Below are 7,470 nucleotides of genomic sequence, written 5' to 3'. Positions count from 1 at the left end.
TCCCTTCTTCTCTCTTTATTCTTGACTAGACTATGGGTCTTAGTAGAAACTATGCCAGATGTGTGACAGAGCACAGTGGAATGTTAGAGCGTAACTGGTGGTGGCACACTGAATTGGGATTGTAAGTGTGATGGATGGAGGCAGAAACAGAGGTGAAAGTGTGAATGTGTGTATATATATGTGGGATGGTATGTGTGGGGGGCTTCATGACTTGTCTTTTAAAAAGAGGTAATTTCAAACTGTGCTCAAGTATTTAACATAGTTAAGAGATTGTGGCTGTGAGAAAAGGAGATTCATTTATTTATCCAGCCAGCATATATTGAGTACCTACTGCATGCCAGTTGCTGCTTTGTTGTAGAGGAACACCAGTAAAAAAAAAGAAAGTAGGTTCCGGTTCTAGTAGGAAAGGGGATCAGGGTCGGGACAAAAATAAGTAAACCATTGAAAAATCTAATTTTTATGATCATCAGTGTTGTGAACAAAATAAGATTGTGTGGTGTGGCAGAATGAATGGTGCTCCTCAGACCAATTCATTGTGGTCCCAACGTAGACTGGGGCCCAAGGCTAAGGTTTTTTTCCAGAAGAAACTAAAGCCAATAGATTTGAAGAAACAAAGTTTGATTCTCACCACACTCTATCACACAGGTGCTATTACTTTTTTTTTTATAGATGAAAAAAACAAAACAAAAAAACTGAGACAATGAATGGGCAAAGAAAAATTCTTAAGAGAAAAAATACAAGTGGTTAATAAATACTTGCAACTTGTTAAAATGCACAAATAGTGAGGTAAAAACACTAGTAATTAAAGGAATAATATTTAAAATTACAATTAAATACCATTGCCAATCAATCAAATTTGCAATAATTAAAAAAATAAGGCCAAATTATTGCTAGTGATGGTTACATATATTTGACTCTTTCATTTGTTGCTGAGAAAAATGTTAATTAGTACACTTTTCAGTAAAATAATCCTACCTACAGGAGTAGATCCCAAGGAAACCCCAGTGTTAATTGTTAGTTGCAGTACTAGTTATGAGATTGCCAAATTGGAAACAATCTACATGTCTGACAGTAGAGAAATATTTCCATATATAGAATCATTATATATAATCATTAAAGACGATGTTCATGAAAATTTATTAATGATATACGGAACTGATTGTTAAAATATTAAATGAAAAAGTTGGAAATATTTTCTTTTAAACTAACTATGACTTACAGCAATTTGGTAAATTAGACCTTTGTGAACTGAATTGAATCATTTTTTTTTTTATCCTTACTTGATCCCTTCAGAATTCAGAAATAAGAACACTCAGGTCACAATTGGAAACTGGTAATATTACCAAGACTTTGACTAGAATATCATATTTGGGAGAAATATGTATAGATTCAGATATGAACAGACAGCTTTAAAGAATTGAGATTCACTTATGGAAGCCAAAAAATCCATTGGAAATAGCCTGGTACCTTGCTTACAGGGTTTGCAGCGGCCTTACATGGTGAGTAAAGAAGGTATCTTCCAAGCATGTACAGGAATCTCAAGATATTTTGGGTACCTTAGGAATAGAGGAACTCACCCAAAACTTTGGGTATTACAGGCAAATCTGATGGCAAGTCCTTGCCCTGACTTTTCATAAGGAATCTCCAGATTGAACTTTAGAGTTAATTCCAGCAAAAATTCCAACAAAGCCCATTTAAAAGAGCCTATATTGCTATTCTTATATTTATTTAAATAACAGGCCGAGTTTATGGGTAAATTATTTTGAAGTAAATTAGTTTTAATTTGGCTATTTTTGTTTAAAATGGGGTTGATTTTAGAGAAAAAATTATGTTTCAGTAATATATCTTTGTGGATACTAGTTTCCAGTGCTGTTCATTCTCTCTTCTTTTTCTTCTTCTTCTCCTTCTCCTTCTTCTTCTTCTTCTTCTTCTTCTTCTTCTTCTTCTTCTTCTTCTTTTCTTCTTCTTTTTCTTCTTCTTCTTCCTCTTCTTCTTCCTTCTCATTCTTATTCTTGCTTTTAAGTCAGTGACAAAAATTTTAATGAGAAAATTGTAAAGGTACTTTAGGCAAATAAGACTGTGTCATTCTGAACTTGGGGTCACAAACATGCTGGTCCTATTTTTTTACTGTTTAGAAAGTGAGTTAAGCTCTTACAAAGAAAGCCATAGGGGTGAGGAGGAAAATAAAGTAGCCAGCCTGGTAAAACGTCTCGGGCTATCAAGAACTGCCAAGCTCATCTTCCCTTGCCCACACCTAAAATGTATGAGGCACAAAGTGATTTTCAGCATGGGTAGAGGCATCATTGTAGAAAGCGGCTTAGAGGGTAATACAGAATTAGAATTTGGCCTTAGCAAATGCAAGACAGAGGAAGAGGGACACCTCTCTCACACGTCATCACTATCCTGTAGCTAGTATCACATCATCTGCCTTTAGAGAGACATCGATCTTGAAACAGCCCAGGCCATTCTCACCACTGCTTAGGATGCTCTAGCTGTGGTAATTCCAGCCAGGCAGCTCCAGGTGGGGCAGGCTTGGTTTCACTCTTGGCTAGTGAGTAGATGCCTTCTTTGAAGGGACACTGTCAGGGAAGCGCATAGCTGTGCAGGGTCTCTGGGGAGAACCCTCCAGGGGGAATACAAATGTCAAATATATTCCAGAGGCCGTCATAGATTCATATACCAATTTGTTTCACACACAGGACTTTGACCCAGAAGCTGGCCATTTCTTTCTGCACAGTTAATTCCACCTTCTGAGGAGCATCAAGGGTTACACTCGTCTGGGTTTGGGCACTGACAGTCACACTCCCAGTATGGACAATGAGGTTAGGTTGCACAATCAGGCTTTTGATCATCACAGGGTCCTTCCCCTCATCACAGTTTCCCCAGACAAGGCTCCTGAGGTGGAATGGCTGTTTAGAAAGTCTTTTGCAAGGGTTGAAGCAAGAGACAAGCCCAGGGTGATCAGCAACAAAGCCTGCATCTGGGGGATCATTGCAAAGGGGTTGTCTGCACCACAATAACTACCCATTGTCGTCTGAGGTTTTGTTTCTACCTGCAAACTGGATTGGATTTTGAATTCTTCTAGTTTTTTCCAATATATAGCTATGATGCTCCAAAGTAATATTTCTAATTATCCTCCCATCATTTGACTTGGAATCACTGAGAACTAAAACTGGCCTTTTCTCAAAGCCTTGTAAGCTAGCATGAGACAACTTGATATAAACGTCAGAGAAATCAGCACAACAGCTCATATATGGACAATCTTTGTGCCTATTTTCATAAGATCACCAGACATTCAAACTGCAGACCAGGAAAATCTTTCAGATTGTCACTGCCTGCCTTCACCCTATCTGAAGACGCTTCAAGCCAGACAGCTAGAAATCTTCTTGGCTGCATGCCTTTGGAACTCAGAAACCAGGATTATAGTTTGTTTCAATTATGAACCACTTTTCCCCCATAGAGATGCCTCTTATTAGATACCTGATTGCTTGCACACGAGCCTAGCTTGGGGAGCCCACCTGCATCACTATCTCCTGAAATGAAACAAATTGTTGAACTGAACTGAACTGACTTATTCTCAAGACTGAGACCGGTGTAATGAAATATGGGGCAATTTATCCACCCAGCTTCTGGAATATGAAACATCTCAGAAAGTTTCAAAAGCAGGGGTTCAGAAGGGGCCTCCCCAAGATGTGCCACTTTAACATATGGATTATTTTGAGTTGAAGGCAATCCAGACCCTGCAGGCAAATAAAATTTTTTTTATCTCCTCCTTAAAGGACTTTAGTTAGGGGCCTTGCCCATAATGAGTTATCACCAGAAACAACTTTTTATGACTCATCTTTAGGGCAGGGGAAACTCCTAATTACTGAACAGCTTATCTTATCATCCTGAGAGTGACCTTCCTCCCTTGTAAAGCCCCCAAGTGCCTTACCTCATTATTAGCTTGAAATGCCAATTATACTTCATTTTCTCTTTCTGTCTTTGAGCCTTTCATGCATATGAGGCTCCCATACATATGTATGTAATTAAGTTTGGTCACTTTTGCTTGTAAATCTGTCTCACATCTATTTGATTATTAGACCAGCTGAAAGAACCTGGAAGAGAGGCTAGAAGAAAGTTTTATCCTCCCTCACAACCCTTCACTCTTTACACGTTTCTTCATGGTTTGAATTTTGGGAAGATACATTGAACATTTAGTATTGTCATAATATAAAAGTGAAGAACAGTTAGTAGTAGACAATTACCTTTCTGGGCCACAGGCAGGGAACGGTGACTTGAGGTCATGGGTGATTCTGTATCAGTGTCTACCACAGCAATACAGGCACACGGTAAAATCTGATTCACTTAGACGAGCGAAAAAATATGCTTGAGAGTAGGTCAGTTCAGTTCAGTTGAGCTGCAGCTGGTCAGACTTGAATACAATATCCCTAAATACCAGTATCATTATCTATTCCTCCACAATTCCTTGACTCTGAACTTCAGAATGAACTCTTGTTTTTCCAATGAAACAATTTTTTATTCTTTCTCATTCCCTCAACTACAATTTAATGCTTAGTGAGTTCATGACACTATATGATTCTTTGTTGTAGGTGTTAATATACATGGAAAACTTTGGTGATTTTTTTTTATAGATGAATAAAAAGCAAAGCCTCTGAGATGTCACTTGTATGTAGCATATGTATAAAGTTAAATTCAGAAAATAATAACAAGGAGGTTAATTTTCTTCCAATTGTGCATATAGTTTATTCTCTTTTGTTCACCTTTTAAAAAATGTAAGAGTTAATAGGAAGATGGAAAGAAAATCAAGGTTGTTGTAATATGCTACAGGAAACAAATGCATCCTGATAAATCCTGATATTTTACTCAAAGTTGTTCTTCGAGTTCCAACCCAAAGCCCCCAGAACACTCTTTACACTCTCCCCTTTGGACATTGAAAAGGAGGTTATGAATATTGCCAGCAGGTGGACTGCCCTGTTCAATAAGACAATCTGACCTGCTCTGTTTCCTCTTCAACTCCATCTGCCATTCATTCCTGTTTCCAACAAAGAGCTCTTCACAGCACCATCTAAAGAGGAAACAACACTGGGAGCATTGGGGGGCCGGGGAGAAATCAACCGAAGGACTTGTATGCATGCATATAAGCATAACCAATGGACGCAAGACACTGGGGGTGGGGGGAGGGTTTGAGGGCATGTGCCGGGGAGTAGGGGAAGCCGGGGGAAGGTCAATAGGGAAAAAAAGAGAGACATATGTACTACTATTTGTAATACTTTAAACAATAAAATAAAATAAAATAAAATAAAGAGGAAACAGAATGACTGTGGCTACACTTAAGTTCATAAGGCATGTACTTAATATACTATCTGTTTCAGGGCAAATTTCAGTATGAAAACTGGATGCTTGGTGCCATATACGTTCAATGGGAACTGCTTAGGAACAGCTTACAATTGATTATTTATGGCCATTGGAAGTTAGAGTTCTATTCTGTGCTTAATGCCAAGTAGAACTATATTATGATAGATTTAAGCTAATTGATGTCTGTGAAAATGACATTGGGGACTCATTCTCCACTCTTCAAATGTAAAAGAAGTCATAAACAGAAAGAATATGTGAATAAGTATTCACTACAGAAGTCACCCGATCCAGGAGATTAGTCACTCACAAACTTTAGAATACATAAAAGTTACCAGGGGACCTTATTAAAAATGTAGATTTCCATCTCTGCTTTTAGTAATTCTGACAGAGTAGGCCTGGAATGGGTTATTACATGTGCCTCAACTGTTTCTTATGCAAGTAGTCAGTGGAGTACACAGTCAAAAAGCATGACATTTAATAGCAGAAACTGCTTGGGACAGGGAGAGACACCATTCAGACATGACAGTGTTTTGACTTAAAGAGCTATCTGTAACTTCCAAACATTTTTCTACTTTGATCCTCCTCATATGTATGCACTCTTTCACCACTACCTCATTACATAGGGATTTGAAAGTAATGGGAAGAGGGTGGGAGAATACATGCTACTATGGTGGGGAAGGGGCTGTCACATATCATAGTTTCCAGGTGGGCATGTGGGAAGCCCTCAGAGATTCTGGTACTATTTCCTCTATTTTCTATTCCACTCATCAATAGGTAACTCTTATCTTGGAGAAAAGCAAGTGTCTCCGGGTGGGGAATTTCTGGTTGTGAGGAGACTTTTGATGACACCGAAGGCAGCATGGGACTGGCATTGTGGGTGAGTAGTATATAAGGCCTTGACCTTGGGAACGTCCCTTCCATTTGAGGGTAGTTCCTTCTCCATGAGGTCTTCCTCTCTAAACTCCAGCTTTCCTTTGATCTGAGCCAGGGGTGGGAAGCGGCGGGGCCTGCCTAAGGTTGCACAGGTTGAGCATGCATTTCCAAGGGCGAGGATAGCTGGAATCCAGTCCATATTCCACTTGCCACGCTAGATGTTAGAACCAGGGCAAGGGCTGTGTTTGGTTGGAGGAAGGAGCACTTTTAAAAATCCACACTAGGTCTCTGCTAGTTGGGACCCTGCTAGGTTGCACACCCAAGGGTCTGTCAGCCTTAACACTACCCTTGACTTCAGCAAACTGGGTATCGGGGTGATAAAAAGAGAGAAAATAGAATACAATTTAGGAAGAACTTTGTTTACTGCCGCACATTCCAAGAGTTAGAAAAATCTCTGCTTTTTGACAATAATGGAACCATATGAAGAGACTACCAATGTGACCTCCTCTGGGCTATGCTCATCTAGCCATTGGAGAACAAATTCCTAAGCCAGTGACAGATTATTCCCTGGTGTCCTGTCAATCTTCTTAGCTGCCAATTCCCAGCTTTTCAGTTTAGGCTTGTTTAATGCTTGAGGCCAAGGTACTGCAGTGTCTTTTAATTGACTAATTGCGGAGAGCTTTACTGCATATCTCAACAGTATACAAAGTATAGTGACTCCAAGTTGGAAAATGCTTCAGCGGCATCACAAAACTTCCATTAGATGAGATGCCTCCTTAAATACCACCCATTCAAGAGCTCAGAAGAAGAATAAGGGAGAAGCTGGAAGTAAAGAAGCTTGAAAGAGGTGTTTTACTCTTCACTCTAGCTCCTTCTCCCATTTCCCATGTCAAAATGATCTCTCAAGAGATTTTGTAGTATTTGCCTTCTTATACCCTATTCTACTCTCATGGGGATGAAAACACTCCTTGGAACTCTTCACCCCCGCCTTTCTGAGTGGGTTCACATCCTGAACTCTGACCATAGCTGCCTGCTGCCCATCCAACAGACCATTGAATCTACAGGAAATTTTTCTGATGCACAAGTTCAGTGCTTGGCTTTCTTGCACCTGCTGATCAGCCTGCTTGGTCCAGATCTAGCCTTGCTTCCAACCTTGCTGGCTGGAGTGTTTTTTTTTTTTTCAGTTATATATTTTTTATTGGTTAAGGTATTACATATGTGTCCCTGTCCCCACATCAA

At 39.5% G+C, this 7,470-nt stretch overlaps 1 pseudogene; it reads right to left on the bottom strand.

Annotated features, from left to right (window-relative positions):
- Nucleotides 1–2,398: 2,398 nt before the first annotated feature.
- Nucleotides 2,399–2,992, bottom strand: LOC102767380 (annotated as a pseudogene).
- Between the last annotated feature and the right edge of the window lie 4,478 nt (nt 2,993–7,470).

This window comes from Myotis davidii, unplaced genomic scaffold, assembly GCF_000327345.1.
Source record: "Myotis davidii unplaced genomic scaffold, ASM32734v1 scaffold517, whole genome shotgun sequence".
Lineage (NCBI taxonomy): Eukaryota > Metazoa > Chordata > Mammalia > Chiroptera > Vespertilionidae > Myotis > Myotis davidii.
This window is presented reverse-complemented; position numbering and strand designations above follow the sequence as displayed.